Below are 17,194 nucleotides of genomic sequence, written 5' to 3' on the forward strand. Positions count from 1 at the left end.
AGGAGGCCTTCCCAGACTGAGCCCTGTCCTTCGTCTCCCCCTCCTCCCCCTCCCCATCCCCCCGTCTTACCTCCTTCCCCTCCCCACAGCACCTGTATATATGTATATATGTTTGTACATATTTATTACTATATTATTTTACTTGTACATATTTATTCTATTTATTTTATTGTGTTAATATGTTTTATTCTCTGTCTCCCCCTTCTAGACTGTGAACCTGCTGTTGGGTAGGGACCGTCTCTATGTGTTGCCAACTTGTACTTCCCAAGTGCTTAGTCCAGTGCTCTGCACACAGTAAGCACTCAATAAATACGATTGAATGAGTGAGTGAATGAACAAGAGGAGCACGGGACTTGGAGTCAGAGGTCATGGGTTCAAATCCTGGCTCCGCCAATTGTCAGCTGTGTGACTTTGGGTAAGTCACTTCACTTCTCTGGGCCTCAGTTACCTCATCCGTAAAATGGGGATGAAGACTGTGAACCCCCCGTGGGACAACCTGATCACCTTGTAACCTCCCCAGCGTTTGGAACAGTGCTTTTGCACATAGTAAGCACCTAATAAATGCCATTATTATTATTTTTATTATATGTCAGAGCCGAGATTAAGCCCAGAACGTTCCAGAGTTCCAGATAGTTCCAGACCAGATGTAAGACATGGACGAGGGGTTGGCAGTGAGTTAGACGAGATTAGAGAACAGTGATGAACAAAGCGTGCAGGCTGGGTTGGAGTAGCAGATGAGTGAGGTAAATTAGGAGGGGGTGAGTTGTTTGAGTGCCTTAAAGCCAACAGCAAGGAGTTTCTGTTTGAGGCAGAGGGGGATAATAATTATAATGAATAATGATGGTTTGTTAAGCCCTTACCATGTGCCGAGCACTGTTCTAAGCGCTGGGGGAGGTACAAGTTGATCAGGTTGTCCCACGTGGGGCTCACAGTCTTCATCCCCATTTTAATCAATCAATCAATCAATCGTATTTATTGAGCACTTACTATGTGCAGAGCACTGTACTAAGCGCTTGGGAAGTACAAATTGGCAACACATAGAGACAGTCCCTACCCAACAGTGGGCTCACAGTCTAAAAGGGGGAGACAGAGAACAGAACCAGACATACCAACAAAATAAAATAAATAGGATAGAAATGTACAAGTAAAATAAATAAATAAATAAATAAATAGAGTAATAAATATGTACAACCATATATACATATATACAGGTGCTGTGGGGAAGGGAAGGAGGTAAGATGGGGGGATGGAGAGGGGGACGAGGGGGAGAGGAAGGAAGGGGCTCAATAAATAAATTTTAGAGATGAGGCAACTGAGGTACAGAGAAGTGAAGTGACTTGCCCAAGGTCACACAGCTGACAAGTGGCGGAACTGGGATTAGAACCCATGACCTCTGACTCCACTGAGCCACGCCACTTCTCTACTGGAGAATTCAGCAATCTCCAATTCAGCAATCTAGAATCAAGTTTAGGAAGATCCGGAGACATGTCCATATAAATCTGGCATCTGATTAAACCTTTTTTCCCCAGCGCACTCTCCATTCTGCATCCTCTGGGCATTTGGTATTCACCCCACCCCTCACCCCACAGCACGAAGGAACCTAACTTTGAATTATTTTAATTATTTATTCATATTAATGTCTTTCTCCCCCTCTGTACTGTAAGCTCATTACTGGCAGGAAATGTGTCTGCTCATTCTGTTGTATTATACTTTCCCAAGTGCTCAGTACAGTGCTCTACAAATAGTAAATGCTCAATAAATCCCATTGATGGACTGATAACAATAACAATAATGGCATTTATTAAGCACTTACTATGTGCAGAGCACTGTTCTAATTGATTGGAGTTGGGATCAGAAAGAGCTGGAGAGGTGCCTGGATCTATCTGGAACTGGGTTTAGAAAGATCCTAGATTCCAGGTGAATCAATCAATCAATCAATTGTATTTATTGAGCGCTTACTGTGTGCAGAGCACTGTACTAAACGCTTGGGAAGTACAAGTTGGCAACATATAGAGACAGTTCCTACCCAACAGTGGGCTCACAGTCTAAAAGGGGGAGACAGAATCTGGAACCAGCCTCAGAAAGATCTAAAGACACGGACTCTCTCAAGCGCTTAGTACAGTACTCTGCACATAGTAAGCACTCCATAAATACCATTGATTGATTGATTGATGTCCAGATAAATATGGAACTAAATTCAGAAGTTTGACTAGAAAATCTACTTACCCACTCTTTTCTCTCTTTCTCAATCTCTCTTTTTTCTCTCTCCTCTCTCTTTCTCCTTTCCTTTCTCTCCCTTTCTGTCTCTCTCTCTCTCAGTCGGTCAACATTCATGGTACAGTTTGTAGAGTAAACAGAAGCATCTCCTTTCACTGTATTTCTTTCACACCTCATGTGTCACAACATTGCAAATCTATGGGCTTTCGAATGGGTTTAGAATTGAAGGCAAAATGGCGAGCCAATTTTGACAGGTAATGTCTCAAACTGCGTTTGCCATCTCCTCTCGTACCCCTCAGCACACAAAAATAAGAGCTGTTTCATCGCCCACGGTCAGACAGCCAGTTTCTGTCTCACCTGATTTTCCCCTGAGGTCTCCCTTCAGACGGTCAATATTTACCTAGTTTTCCAAGCTCGGCATTTTCCTAAAATACAGTTTGTGAGTGGTCCAATTTCCTTTTTTTATGCAAAAGTTTTGACCACACCACAGCCCTCCCCTTAGGGTGCCAGACCCGTTTGCTCAGCGACCTGTCTTGACTCTGTTGGACTCTCCTTAGCGCTTAGTACAGTGTTCTGCCTACAGAAGGTGCTCAATATATACCACTGACCGATTGTGGGACTGAGCAGGGAAAATTGAAAGATAACCTCGAGGATACAGGAATACCAGGCTCAGAGAGATGGAGATCTCAGAGAGAGATGGTTGGAGTGACCCTGAAATATCTCTGGGATTTTTGTTTTGGGAGATAGGACTTCAAGGAACTAAGGGATTCCCTGGAATGAGAGGCTGCTTGACCTAGCGGGAAGAACGAGGACCTGGGTTCTAATCCCTGCTCTGACACTTGTCTGCTGTGTTACCTTGGGCAAGTCACTTCATTTCTCTGTGCCTTAATCATCTCATCTATAAAATGGGGATTAAGGCTGTGAGCCCTATGGGGAACTATGCCCAACCCAATTTCCTTCATTCATTCAATTGTAATTATTGAGCGCTTACTGTGTGCAGAGCACTGTACTAAGTGCTTTAAGACTGTGAGCCCCCTGTGGGACAGCCTGATTGCCTTGTAACCTCCCCAGCGCTTAGAACAGTGCTTTGCACATAGTAAGTGCTTAATAAATGCCATCATTATTATTATTATTATCATTGAATCTGGCCCAGTGCTTAGTACAATTCCTGGCACATAGTAAGTGCATAAGAAATAGCATTAATAAAGGGCTTATTTTACTGGACAAATTCACTTTTAAAATCCTCAATCAATCTTATCTATGGGTGATTACTGCATGCACAGCACTGTACTAAGCACTTGGGAGGGTACAATTTAACAGAGTTGGTAGATACGTTCCCTGCCCACAAGGAGCTTACAGTCTAGAGCCAAACTAGCTTTCTTCTTCCCTTCAATGCTCTACTGAGAGCTCACCTCCTCCAGGAGGCCTGCCCCTTTTTCCTCTCCTCCTCCCCATCCCCCATTCTGCCCTACACCCTTCCCTTCCTCACAGCACTTGTATATATTGGTATGGATTTATTGCTCTACTTATTTTACTTGTACATATTTACTACTCTATTTAGTTTGTTAATGATGTGCATATAGTTGTAATCCTATTTGTTCTGACGGTTTTGACATCATCATCATCATCATCATCATCAATCGTATTTATTGAGCGCTTACTATGTGCAGAGCACTGTACTAAGCGCTTGGGAAGTACAAACTGGCAACATATAGAGACAGTCCCTACCCAACAGTGGGCTCACAGTCTAAAAGACACCCGTCTACATGTTTTGTTTTGCTGTCTGTCTCCCCCTTCTAGACTGTGAGCCCGTTGTGGGGTAGGGACCGTCTCTGTATGTTGCCGACTTGTACTTCCCAAGCGCTTAGTACAGTGCTCTGCACACAGTAAGCACTCAATAAATACGATTGATTGATTGAATGAATGAATGATATTTATTAAGTTCTTACTATATGCCAAGCAATGTACTAAGCTCTGGGATAGACACCGGAAAATCAGGTCCCAGGCAGGGCTCACAGATTAAACAGGAGGGGGATCCCCATTTTCCAGATGAGGTAACTGAGGCACAGAGAAGTGAAGTGACTTGCCCAAGATCCCACAGCAGGCAATTGGCAGAAAAGGAATTAGAACCCAGGGCTTCTGACTCTCCCTTCCAGAATCTTGACTCGACTCCAGTTGGCAAGGGTGGAGCCTTTGGGGAGGCAAACTGAGGTCACCTTGGCCCGAGTTACTGGAATAAGCATCTGAAGCCAAAGGAATTCTTAGAGTTGCCACTGGCCCACAAGCTCGAAGCCAGGCCGTTCCTGGGAGCCAAGAATCAGGGAGTCGCTGAGTCAGTCAGTCAATCATATTTACTGAGGCGAGGGGATGAATAAAGGGAGCAAGTCAGGGTGATGCAGAAGGGAGTGGGAGAGGAAGAAAGGAGGGCTTAGTCAGGGAAGGCCTCTTGGAGGAGATGGGCCTTCAATTAGGCTTTGAAGGCGGGGAAAGTCATTAATAATAAAAATAATGGCATTTATTTAGCGCTTACTATGTGCAAAGCACTGTTCTACGCGCTGGGGAAGTTACAAGGTGATCAGGTTGTCCCACGTGGGGCTCACAGTCTTAATCCCCTTTTTACAGATGAGGGAACTGAGGCCCAGAGAAGTGAAGTGACTTGCCCAAAGTTACATAGTTGACAAGGGGCAGAACAGGGATTTGAACCCATGACCTCTGACTCCAAAGCCTGTGCTCTTTCCACTGAGCTACGCCGCTTCTCTAGTCATTGTCTGACAGATATGCCCTTATCTGAAAAAGTTGGTTCAATCTAGGGCAGGTTTCTCACAGGGCTTCTAGGGCCCCCCGACTCTAAAGCCCAGGAAAGACTAGGAAATTCAAGTTTTAAGAAAAGTTCAGGAATTTTTTGCAGCCTAAGCTTTGTCAGTGAGTAGTCTGAGAGAACCTCAAGGCAGGAAAGAATCTTTCACACTCATGAAAAATGTAAAGCCTTTTTTGTTGCTCTTTTAAAAGAAAAAAAAATGAAATAATTTGTTGTTAAAAATATTAAATTTACCTAAAAAGGCATTAGTGATTCTTACAGGGGGACACAAACAAACTATTAAAGTTTAACTAAATTTCGGTCTTATTATTGTTGTTTTAACCAATTCGGCCCTTTCAGTTTGCTTTTGCCAATCAAGATTGCTCTTTACAGTACTTTCTCCAATGATAATAATAATAATGATAATAATAATAATGATATGTGTTAAGTTCTTACTATGTGCCAAACACTGTTCTAAGGCCTGGGGTAAATACAAGATAATCAGGAGGGAGACAGTCCCTGCCCCACATGGGGCTCACAGTTAATCCCGATTTTACAAATGAGATTATTGAGGCACAGAGATGTGAAGTGACTTGCCCAAAGTCCCACAGCTGACAAGTGGCGGGATTAGAACCCATGTCTTTCTGACCTCCAGACCTGAGTTCTATCCACTAGGCCACTGTGCTTGTGAAATGATATCTATTAAGCGCTTATTATTGGCGAAGCGCTGTAGAAGATATATGGTAATCTGATCGGACATAATTCCTGTCCCACGTGGGGCTCACCCTAAGAGGGAGAGAGAACTGATGTTTCATCCCCAGTTTACAGGTAAGGAACTCAGTCAATAAATAAAAGGTAATTGAGTCACGGATAAGTTAAGCGATTTAGCCTAAATTCACGCAGCCGATGAACAGAGCTGGAACTAGAACCCATCTCGATTCCCAGTCCTGGATTCTTTATAAAATCAAAAACAAAAAAACAACTCATGCTCCTGAACTTCCAATTCAGTCAGTGGACACTGTGAAGTGTCATAAGATGAAGTTTCTTACCCTTTGCCATCATTCTGTTATTCATACACTTGAACCACTCCTCGTCTGCCCTAAAGGAATTTTAGGGTTTATCATATTTACACTCTGCTTCTCATCCAGGTTAATTCCATCTAGATAGTATCAAGGAAAAGGGCAGAAGATTGGGACGGAGTTGTCCCGGATATTTTTCAAAAGTAGATTAGCTTTGGGTTTTTTTAGGCTATTTGTTAAGTGCTTACTATGTGTCAAATACTGTTTTAAGAGCAGGGGTAGAGCAGGGGTAGATATGAGTTGATCAGAATGGACACAGCCCCTGTACCCACATGAGGCGCACAGTCTATGTAATAATAATAATGATGATGGTATTTGTTAAGCGCTTACTATGTGCCAAGCACTGTTCTAAGCGCTGGGATAGATATAAGGTGATCAGGTTGTCCCACTTGGGGCTCACAGTCTTCAACCCCATTTTACAGATGAGGTTATTGAGGCCCAGAGAAGTGAAGTGACTTGCCCAAAATCACACAGCTTTCAAGTGGCAGGGTCGGGATTGGAACCCCTGACCTCTGACTCCCAAGCCTGGGCTCTTATGTGGAAGTGAGCAGGTACTGAATCCCCTTTCTGCAGCTGAGGAAACTGAGGCCCAGAGAAGTGAAGTGACTTGATTAAGATTAAGATTCTGGACTGTGAGCCCGTTGTTGGGTAGGGACTGTCTCAAATCTACATCTCTGCCCCTGCTCTCTCTCCCTCCCTCCAGGCTTGCATCTCCTCGTGCCTTCAGGATATCTCCATCTGGATGTCCGCCCGCCACCTAAAACTCAACATGTCCAAGACTGAACTCCTTGTCTTCCCTCCCAAACCCTGCCCTCTCCCTGACTTTCCCATCACTGTTGACGGCACTACCATCCTTCCCGTCTCACAAGCCCGCAACCTTGGTGTCATCCTCGACTCCGCTCTCTAATTCACCCCTCACATCCAAGCCATCACCAAAACCTGCCGGTCTCAGCTCCGCAACATTGCCAAGATCTGCCCTTTCTTCTCCATCCCAACCGCTACCCTGCTCATTCAAGCTCTCATCCTATCCCATCTGGATTACTGTATCAGCCTCCTCTCCGATCTCCCATCCTCGTGTCTCTCCCCACTTCAATCCATACTTCATGCCGCTGCCCGGATTGCCTTTGTCCAGAAACGCTCTGGGCATGTTACTCCCCGCCTCAAAAATCTCCAGTGGCTACCAATCAACCTACGCATCAGGCAGAAACTCCTCACCCTGGGCTTCAAGACTGTCCATCCCCTCACCCCCTCCTACCTCACCTCCCTTCTCTCCTTCTCCAGCCCAGGCCGCACCCTCCGCTCCTCTGTCGCTAATCTCCTCACCGTGCCTCGTTCTCGCCTGTCCCGCCGTCGACCCCCGGCCCACGTCATCCCCCGGGCCTGGAATGCCTTCCCTCCCCACATCCACCAAGCTAGCTCTCTTCCTCCCTTCAAGGTCCTACTGAGGGCTCACCTCCTCCAGGAGGCCTTCCCACACTGAGCCCACTCCTTCCTCTCCCCCTCCTCACCATCTGCATCCCCCACCTTACCTCCTTCCCTTCCCCACAGCACCTGTATATATGTATATATGTTTGTATGTATTTATTACTCTATTTATTTATTTATTTTACTTGTACATATTTATTCTACTTATTTTATTTTGTTAGTATGTTTTGTTTTGTTCTCTGTCTCCCCCTTCTAGACTGTGAGCCCACTGTTGGGTAGGGACCATCTCTATATGTTGCCAACTTGTACTTCCCAAGCACTTAGTACAGTGGTCTGCACATAGTAAGTGCTCAATAAATACAATTGAATGAATTACATAACAGGCAAGTGACAGAGCAGGGATTTAGAACCCAGGTCTTCTAGGATCCCAGGTCCAGGCTTTATTCATTAGGCCATGCTGCTTTCCCTTGTAAACAATCAATGGTATTTATTGAACACTTACTGTGTTTAGAGCACTTTACTAAGTGCTTGGAGAGTACAGTAGAACGGAGTTGATAGGTTCCACACCTGAAACACCAGCTTCTTCCCAAATGGCATCCAAATGATGCTAACCTGAACTAAACCTAAACTAAGCACTGATGTGTCAACACAGTAAGACGCTCATCGGTTGCGATTTCAGGAAAGCAGGAAGAAACTACTCAACAACTAACAGGTGTAAACTGTCTTGCAGTAGAGAATTTAAAAAGAATATGGTATTAATAATAATAATGATGGCATTTATTAAATGCTTACTATGTGCAAAGCACTGTTCTAAGTGCTGGGGAGGTTACAAGGTGATCAGGTTGTCCCATGGGGGGCTCACAGTCTTAATCCCCATTTTACAGATGAGGGAACTGAGGCCCAGAGAAGTTAAGTGACTTGCCCAAAGTCACACAGATGACAATTTGTGGAGCTGGGATTTGAACCCATGACCCCTGACAACAAAGCCCATGCTCTTTCCACTGAGCCACGCTGCTTCACATATTGACTATGTGCATGGCCCTGTACTAAGAGGTGGGGTGGATACAAGCAAATTGGGTTGGACGCAGTCCCTGTCCCATGTGGGGGCTCACAGTCTCAATCCCCATTTTACAGATGTGGGAACTGAGGCCCAGAGAAGTTAAGTGGCCTGCCCAAGGACATGCAGCTGACAAGTGGTGGAGCCGGGATTAGAAACACCTCTACAGCCTGCTCTGTAAACCAGAGAACGTGGCTTAGTGGAAAGAGCCAGGGCTTTGAAGTCAGAGGTCATGGGTTCAAATCCCAGCTCCGTCAATTGTCAGCTATGTGATTTTGGGCAAGTCACTTCACTTCTCCTTGGCTTCAGTTCCCTCATCTGTAAAATGAGGATTAATGTGAGCCCCCCGTGGGACACCCTGATCACCTTGTAACCTCCCCAGTGCTTAGAACAGTGCTTGGCACATAGTAAGCACTTAATAAATGCCATCATTATTATTTTTCCAGCGCTTAGAACAGTGCTTTGCACATAGTAAGTGCTTAATAAATGCCATCATTATCATTATTATTAAATCTTCCCGAGGGTTTATCCAGAGGAAAAGAGGTAAGCTGAAATGAAATGTGCCTTTATAAAGAATCATTTTTTTCAGAAGGTATTCGCTAAGTGCTTACTATGTGCCAGGCACTGCACTGAGCACTGGAGTTGATACAAGATAATCAAACTGAACACAGGCCCTGTCCCAGTAGGGCTCACAATCTTAATCCCCATTTTACAGATGAGGTAACTGTGATTAGGTTCCCCAAGCACTTAGTGCAGTGTTCTGCACACAGTAAGTGCTCAATAAATATGATTGACTGACTAACTGAGACCCAGGGAATTGAAGTGACTTGCCCAAGGTCACACAGCTGATAAGTGTACTCTCCTAAGCACTTAGTACCGTGCTCTGCACACAGTAAGTGCTCAATAAATATGAATGAATGATTGAAAGAATAAGTGGCGGAGCTGGGATTAGAACCCACGACCTCTGACTCCCAAAGCCCAGGCTCTACCCACTAAACCATGCTGCTTCTCTATAATAATAATAATAATAATAATAATAATAATAGCATTTGTTAAATGCTTACTATGTGCAAGGCACTGTTCTTAGCGCTGGGGGGGATACAAGGTGATCAGGTTGTCCCATGTGGGGCTCACAATCTTCATCCCCATTTTACAGATGAGGGAACCGAGGCTCAGAGAAGTGAAGTGACTTGCCCAAGGTCACACAGCAGACATGTGGCTGAGCTGGAATTCAAACCCATGACCCCTGACTCCCAACCCTGTGCTCTTTCCACTGAGCCACGCTGCTTCTCTATCCTCCATCTCCTCCATCCTTTCTACTAAGAAGGAATCAGGGTCACTAATAGATTGTGAACTGGAATTTCTGGCTGATTTGAATTTGATTTTTCCTTCCCGTTTGGAAGTGGCTGTGTTTCAGATTAACTGTATCAGCCAAACAAGAAACTGTATTTTACGAGTTACCAAATACCTCTAGATATGCTACTTTGACATACCTGATAAGGCATGAATTCATTCAATCGTATTTACTGAGCACTTACTGTGTGCAGAGCACTGTACTAAGCGCTTGGGAAGTACAAGTCGGCAACATATAGAGACAGTCCCTCCCAATAACGGGCTCACAGTCTAGAGTGATAGTGATTTTGGCAGGGTGTCAGCTGAGACACGTGAACTAAAATGTAAGTTTTTCTTCATGCAGGATGCACGAAGAACTCCTGTGCCGTAGGATACCTGGATTTATAAGCCAACATTTGTGAAGGCCTGATGGCCTCTCAGCTCAGCTGACACTCCTGGCAATGTGAGTTCCTGTTTTGTTTCGTGTTTTAATGGTATTTAATATTGATGGAATTTGTTAAATTCTTACTATGTGCCAGCCATTGTGCTAGTTTAGTGTTTTAATGGTATTTAATAATGATGGAATTTATTAAATTCTTACTATGTGCCAGGCATTGTGTTAAATGCTTGGGTGGGATACGAGCCAATTGAGTTAGACCTGGACTCTGCCCCACGTGGGGCTCACAGTCTCAATCCCCGTTTTCCAGATGAGGGAACTGAAGCCCAGAGAAGTGAAGTGACTTGCCCAAGGTCACACAGCAGGCGAATAATGGAGCAGGGATTAGAACCCAGGACCTTCTGACCCTCTAGCCCAGGCTCTATCCACTATGCCATGCTATTAAGCCCTTACTATGTGCCAGGTAGTGTTCTAAGTGCTGGGGTAGACACCAAATAATCAGATTGGATCCAGGCCCTGTCCCACATGGGGCTCACAGTCTTAATCAGAGAAGCAGCAGGGCTCAGTGGAAAGAGCCTGGGCTTTAGAGTTGGAGGTCATGGGTTCGAATCCTGGTTCTGCCAATTGTCAGCTGTGTGACTTTGGGTAAGTCACGTCACTTCTCTGGGCCTCAGTTACCTCATCTGTAAAATGGGGATTAAGACTGTGAGTCCCACGTGGGACAACCTGATCACCTTGTAACCTCCCCAGCACTTAGAACAGTGCTTGGCATGCAGTAAGCACTTAATAAATGCCAATTATTATTATTATTATTATTATTATTATTATTATTATTAATCCCTATTTTACAGATGAGGGAACTGAGGCACAGAGAAGTGAAGCAGCGTGTCCTAGGATAGAGCTTAGACCCTGGAGACAGATAGGACCTGAGTTCTAATCTTGCCTCTGCCACTTGTCTGCTGTGTGCCCTTGGGCAGTTACTTCACTCCTCTGGGCCTCAGTTACCTCATCTGTAATAATGGGAACTAAGGATGTGAGCCCTTCGTGGGACAGGGACTGCATCCAACCTGATAACCCTGTATCTATCCCAGTGCTTAGAACAGTGCTTAGAACATAGTAAGTGCTCAATAAATACCATTATTGTTATTACAGGGAAGTAGCATGGCTTGGGAGTCAGAAGGTTGTGGGATTGAATCCCGACTCTATCTATTGTCTGCTGTGTGACCTTGGGCAAGTCACTTCACTTCTCTGGGCCTCAGTTACCTCACCTGGAAAATGGGGATTGAGAATGTGAGTCTGTCTCCCCAACTCTAGACTGCAAGCTTATTGTGGGGAGGGAATGTGATATTTATTGCTGTATTGTACTCTCCCAAGCACTTGGTACAGTGTTCTGCACTCAGTAAGCACTCAATAAATATGATTGAAGGAGTGAATGAAGTGATTTGATTGTGATCACACAGCAGACAAGTGGCAGACCTGGGATTAGAACCCAGGCCCTCTGACTCCCAGCCCCATATTCTTTCCACTAGGCCACATTGCTAGTTTTCATAGAGAAGCAGCATGGCACAGTGGAAAGAGCCTGGGCTTGAGAGTCAAAGGTTATGGGTTCTAATCCCGGCTCTGCCACTTATCAGCTGTGTGACTTTGGTCAAGTCACTTATTTTCTCTGTGCCTTGGTTACTTCATCCGTAAAATGGGGATTAAGACGTGGGACCACCTGATGACCTTGTATCTACCCCAGCGCTTAGAATAGTACTTGGCACATAGTAAGCACTTAACAAATACCATCATTATTATTCTGTGCCGATAGTGAGAATGGGCACTGGAACTGGGGTTCCAGCCTATTTGTTTTCCGTCTTCCATAGTGTAAGGGATGTGGGCCCAGGGACAGACAAGTAAGGGATTCATTCATTCATTCAATCATAATTATTGAGCACTTACTGTGTGCAGAGCACTGTAATAAGTGCTTGGGAAGTCCAAGTTGGCAACATCTAGAGACGGTCCCTACCCAACAGCGGGCTCACAGTCTAGAAGGGATGGTGAGGGGATTAAACAGGAGCCTTCAAATTTAAGTGAGAAGCCATGTGGCTCAGTGGAAAGAACCCAGGCCTGGGAGCCAGAGGATCTGGGTTCTAATCCCAGTTCCTCCACTTGTCTGCTGGGTGACCTTGAGCAAGTCCCTTCACCTTTCTGTGCCTCAGTTGCCTCATCTGTTAAAATAGGGATTTGTGACCCGTTCTCCCACCGATTTAGACTGTGAGCCCTTGCGGGACAGGGACTGTGTCCAACCTGATGATCTTGTCTCTACCTCAAATGCTTAGTTCGCTGGTTGGCACATCTTAAGCACTTAACACTGTACGTCGTTCTCGCCTGTCCCGCCGTCGACCCCCGGCCCACGTCCTCCCCCGGGCCTGGAATGCCCTCCCTCTGCCCCTCCGCCAAGCTAGCTCTCTTCCTCCCTTCAAGGCCCTGCTGAGAGCTCACCTCCTCCAGGAGGCCTTCCCAGACTGAGCCCCTTCCTTCCTCTCCCCCTCGTCCCCCTCTCCATCCCCCCATCTTACCTCCTTCCCTTCCCCACAGCACCTGTATATATGTATATATGGTTGTACATATTTATTACTCTATTTATTTATTTATTTATTTATTTATTTTACTTGTACATTTCTATCCTATTTATTTTATTCTGTTGGTATGTTTGGTTCTGTTCTCTGTCTCCCCCTTTTAGACTGTGAGCCCACTGTTGGGTAGGGACTGTCTCTATGTGTTGCCAATTTGTACTTCCCAAGCGCTTAGTACAGTGCTCTGCACATAGTAAGCGCTCAATAAATACGATTGATTGATTGATTGATTGATTAACAGATGCTGCAGTTATTATTATTATCATCATCACCATCAATATCATTATTAGTAGTACTCCCATCCACCTCCACATCAAACAGAAACTCCTTACCATCGGCTTTAAAGCTGTCCATCCCCTTGCCCCCTCCTACCTCACCTCCTTTTTCTCCTTCTCCATCCCAGCCCACACCCTCCTCTCCTCTGCCACCGCTAACCTTCTCACTGGGCCTAATTCTCTCCCATCCCGCTGCCGACCCCTGGCCCACGTCCTTCCTCTGGCCTGGAATGCCCTCCCACCTCAAATCCACCAGACAATGATTCTCCCCCACCTTCAAAGCCTTACTGGAGTCCCATCTCCTCCAAGAAGCCTTCCCTGACTAAGCCCTCCTTTTCTCTTCTTCCACTCATTCATTCAATCATATTTATTGAGCGCTTACTGTGTGCATAGCACTGTACTAAGCACTTGGCACTCTCTTCTGTATTGCCCTGACTTGCTCCCTTTATTCATCCCCGCCCCCAGCCCCACACCACTTATGTCCATAGCTTATGTCATTTATTTATATTAATCAATCAATCAATCAATCGTATTTATTGAGCGCTTACTATGTGCAGAGCACTGTACTAAGCGCTTGGGAAGTACAAATTGGCATCACATAGAGACAGTCCCTACCCGATAGTGGGCTCACAGTCTAAAAGGGGGAGACAGAGAACAGAACCAAACATACCAACAAAATAAAATAAGTAGGATAGAAATGTACAAGTAAAATAAATAAATAAATAAACAGAGTAATAAATATGTACAACCATATATACATATATACAGGTGCTGTGGGGAAGGGAAGGAGGTAAGACGGGGATGGAGAGGGGGACGAGGGGGAGAGGAAAGAAGGGGCTCAGTCTGGGAAGGCCTCCTGGAGGAGGTGAGCTCTCAGCAGGGCCTTGAAGGGAGGAAGAGAGCTAGCTTGGCGGATGGGCAGAGGGAGGGCATTCCAGGCCCGGGGGATGACGTGGGCCGGGGGTCGATGGCGGGACAGGCGAGAGCGAGATACAGTGAGGAGATTAGTGGTGGAGGAGCGGAGGGTGCGGGCTGGGCAGTAGAAGGAGAGAAGGGAGGTGAGGTAGGAGGGGGCGAGGTGATGGACAGCCTTGAAGCCCAGGGTGAGGAGTTTCTGCCTGATGCGCAGATTGATCGGTAGCCATTGGAGGTTTTTGAGGAGGGGAGTGATATGTCCAGAGCGTTTCTGGACAAAGATAATCCGGGCAGCAGCATGAAGTATGGATTGAAGTGGAGAGAGACACGAGGATGGGAGATCAGAGAGAAGGCTAGTGCAGTAGTCCAGACGGGATAGGATGAGAGCTTGAATTAGCAGGGATAGCGGTTTGGATGGAGAGGAAAGGGCGGATCTTGGCAATGTTGCGGAGCTGAGACCGGCAGGTTTTGGTGACGGCTTGGATGTGAGGGGTGAATGAGAGAGCGGAGTCGAGGATGACACCAAGGTTGCGGGCTTGTGAGACGGGAAGGATGGTAGTGCCGTCAACAGAGATGGGAAAGTCAGGGAGAGGACAAGGTTTGGGAGGGAAGACAAGGAGCTCAGTCTTCGACATGTTGAGCTTTAGGTGGTGGGGCGGACATCCAGATGGAGATGTCCTGAAGGCAGGAGGAGATGCGAGCCTGGAGGGAGGGGGAGAGAGCAGGGGCAGAGATGTAGATCTGGGTGTCATCAGCGTAGAGGTGATAGTTGAAGCCGTGGGAGCGAATGAGGTCACCAAGGGAGTGAGTGTAGATTGAGAACAGAAGGGGACCAAGCACTGAACCTTGGGGAACTCCCACAGTAAGAGGATGGGAGGGGGAGGAGGAGCCTGCAAAAGAGACTGAGAAAGAACGACCGGAGAGGTAAGAGGAGAACCAGGAGAGGACGGAGTCTGTGAAGCCAAGGTCAGATAACGTGTTGAGGAGAAGGGGGTGGTCCACAGTGTCAAAGGCAGCTGAGAGGTCGAGGAGGATTAGGACAGAGTAGGAGCCGTTGGATTTGGCAAGCAGGAGGTCATTGGTGACCTTTGAGAGCGCAGTTTCCGTGGAATGAAGGGGACGGAAGCCAGACTGGAGGGGGTCAAGGAGAGAGTTGTTGTTGAGGAATTCTAGGCAGCACGTGTCTGTCTGCCCCTCTAGACTGTGAGTTCATTATGGGCAGCAAATGTATCTCTTTATTGTTATATTGTACTCTCTCCCAAGTGCTTAGTACAGTGCTCTTCACACAGTAAGCGTTAAAAAAGTACATTTGACTGACTGATTTAGAGATTCGAGGCCTATTCTCACACCTATTTAGACTGGAAGCCTCATGTAGGACAGGGACTGTAAGCTCATTATGGGCAGGAAATGTGTCTGTTTATTGTTATATATATAGTGCTTTCCCAAGTTCTTAATACAGTGCTCTGCACACCGCAAGCGATCAATAAATACAATTGAATGAATTGACTGAATGAATGAAAGGGACTGTGTCCAACCTGATTATCTTGCTTCTACCTCAGAGCTCAGTGTGATGCTTGGCACACCATAAGCACTTAACAAAAACCACAATTATTATCGCTACCATTATTATTATTATTATTTTCATCCATCCTCCATCCTGGCAGATGGATGCCTTCGGAGGATTGGCAGTGAGACCTAAGAACAGCAAAGTCTACAGAATAGTAGACATCAGTGCGGCCTGAGTCTTCTAGACTGTGAGCCCACTGTTGGGTAGGGACCGTCTCTATATGTTGCCAACTTGTACTTCCCAAGCACTTAGTACAGTGCTCTGCACACAGTAAGCGCTCAGTAAATACGATTGAATGAATGAATGAATGAATGAACAGAGTGGGGAAGTTTTAGGATTGAAAGTCAGCTGAGGGGGGAAATCAGGGGATTTTTAAGACCGAGTGACCCGGTAAAAGGGAGCCAGAAAGACGGAAGGCCAAACATCCGTCTGAAAGGAGAGGAGGCAGGAAGGAGGTGGGGAGAAGCTGCCACAAACGGATCACGGGAATCTGGGATGAGGCGAAGGAGTGGGCTGAGATCAAAGCTTGACAACAGGAAATGGAGATGACTCAAAGAAGCAGCTGCTAAACTCGGCCACGCTCGGGATACGGGGGAACGGGGGACAGTGGGCGGCAGGAGAGGGAGGGGCGAAGACTCGCTCCAGTGTTCAAAACGCCCCCGGACACTTCAGAAGAAAACCCAGCTGGTCCCTGAGGGCGAGGATGGAGTAGAAAGATGAGGAAAACTCCATCTTCACAATGAGACCTTCTTTTAGCCAAGCCCAACAGACACCGGGCGGCTGTTTTCATCCACTGTGATCAAAACGTTGCAGTTCAAAATGCTCTTCTCCAAACATCCGATTGTCTGTGTACTCACGGAAGCTACAGGTTCCGTTTCTGGGCTTTAGTGTATTGGCCTCGACTCTCAGGCCTAAGAAGGTGACATCAGTAGAATAATAATAATAGTGGTATCCGTTAATTACTCACTAGAGCCCGGGCCTGGGAACCAGAAGATCATGGGTTCTAATCCCGGCTCCATCACTTGTTTGCTCTTTGACCTAGGGCAAGTCGTTTAAGTTCTTTGGGCCTCAGTTACCTCATCTGTAAAATGGGGATTGAGACTGTGAACCCCACCTGGGACAGGGACTGTGTCCAACCTGATTTGCTTGTATCTACCCCAACGCTTAGTACAGTGCCTGGAACATAGTAAGACTGTTTACTTGTTCCCCTTCTAGACTGTGAGCCCATTGTTGGGTAGGGATTGTCTCTATTTGTTGCTGAATTGTACTTTCCAAGCGCTTAGTACAGTGCTCTGCACCCAGTAATCGCTCAATAAGTACGATTGAATCAATGAATGAATGAAATAAGTGCTTAACAAATATCATAATTGTTCTTATTATTTATGTTCCAAGCCCCGTACTAAGCATTGAGGTAGGTACAAAATAAATCAGGTCCCACATGGGGCTCACCATCTAAGTAGGAGGGAGAACAGGTTTTGAATCCTCATTCTGCAGAAGAGTGAACTGGAAAGGAAC

The 17,194-nt window shown here is 46.1% G+C and overlaps 1 protein-coding gene across 1 annotated transcript in view; it reads right to left on the reverse strand.

Annotated features, from left to right (window-relative positions):
• Positions 1–17,194, reverse strand: part of HTRA3 (HtrA serine peptidase 3) — an 84,036-nt gene that overhangs the window by 15,937 nt on the left and 50,905 nt on the right. The gene's annotated exons all lie outside the window — the stretch shown is intronic.

Source organism: Tachyglossus aculeatus, chromosome 4 (genome assembly GCF_015852505.1).
Source record: "Tachyglossus aculeatus isolate mTacAcu1 chromosome 4, mTacAcu1.pri, whole genome shotgun sequence".
In the NCBI taxonomy this organism is placed as follows: Eukaryota; Metazoa; Chordata; class Mammalia; order Monotremata; family Tachyglossidae; genus Tachyglossus; species Tachyglossus aculeatus.